Raw genomic sequence first — 1,206 nt, forward strand, 5'->3', positions numbered from 1 at the left:
CTCTTGCTCACCATGGCAACCATAAACAAACATATTACTGCTTGTGACAGAGAGAACATAATACTTTAAAGTAACACTAATATTCCTGCGTATCCTGTATCATGCACTTGAGTTTAGCAGTCTGTATATAAGGAAATGAGAAGCATGTTAGTCAGCTTGTTACTGCGCTCTTCAGGAGTCCAGGGGTACATGAGAGAGAAGGACAGTGATTCCCTATGGCTTCTGACACCTGACACAAGGGGTCATTTATTTGACCAAACACAACTCATTCACTCTAACTGAAGGGAAGATCAAAGCACAAACGACGCCTCTGGCAAACGGAAGTCTCGCTCCAAACCAAAGTTTAAAACACGACGAAAGAAAGAACAGCTTGATGTTTTTCTGTTTTCCTGTTTGGATGGTAGGATGGTGTATTTTATTTGATTTTGTTGTTTTGATTTTGTTCAGATGTTTTTGCTAACTGGCCATTTTTATATTATGTGATGTTTGTATCAGTGTATTGAAAGTTGATGTGGCAGTATTGGCCATTTGAGGGCTAATGGAAACTGACTCATGAGGTGCTCAGGAATGGATCTAACTGAATAAAGGTGCTAAACAACTAACTGTCACTCCATCGCATCCCCGTCCAATCACACAGAGACTAATTCAAATCTCACGTCTGGACGTTACTTACTCAGCCTTCACAGAACTGTAAATAAGTTTCCTGGTTTATCAGGCCTGCACACTTCTCATTTGTTTGTTAATGAATTAAAGTGTTTATTTTTATTTGGGCTTGGATTTGGCTTCGCTGTATCTGCTTCACACAGGGGAGAGTGTGTGTGTGTGTGTGTCTCTGTGTGTGCTTCACACAGGGGAGTGTGTGTGTGTGTGTGTGTGTGTGTGTGTGTGTGTGTGTGTGTGTGTGTGTGTGTGTGTGTGTGTGTGTGTGTGTGTGTGTGTGTGTGTGTATGTGTGAGTCTTTCCTTCTGAGGCACCAAAGCCAAGTTTCCTGACTGAATCATGACAGTCAGACACAGACACGTGTCCATGCACCTGGTTAGTATTTCAGTGTGTGTGAGGGTGTGTGTGTGTGTGTCTATGCTTGTGTGTGTGTGTGTTTCTGTGCTTGTGTGTGTGTGTGTGTGTGTGTGTGTGTGTGTGTGTGTGTGTGTGTGTGTGTGTGTGTGTGTGTGTGTGTGTGTGTGTGTGTGTGTGTGTGTGTGTGTT

General features: G+C 43.0%; 1 protein-coding gene across 1 annotated transcript in view; it reads left to right on the top strand.

The window, feature by feature from the left end:
• Positions 1 to 802, top strand: part of fndc1 (fibronectin type III domain containing 1) — a 55,171-nt gene extending 54,369 nt beyond the window's left edge. The window contains exon 23 of the mRNA XM_042709979.1: positions 1 to 802. This exon is cut by the window's left edge and continues 184 nt beyond it. The gene's annotated coding sequence lies outside the window, so the exon portion shown is untranslated.
• The last annotated feature ends 404 nt before the right edge of the window (positions 803 to 1,206 follow it).

The sequence above is a fragment of the Clupea harengus genome, chromosome 15 (assembly GCF_900700415.2).
Source record: "Clupea harengus chromosome 15, Ch_v2.0.2, whole genome shotgun sequence".
Classification (NCBI taxonomy): Eukaryota; Metazoa; Chordata; class Actinopteri; order Clupeiformes; family Clupeidae; genus Clupea; species Clupea harengus.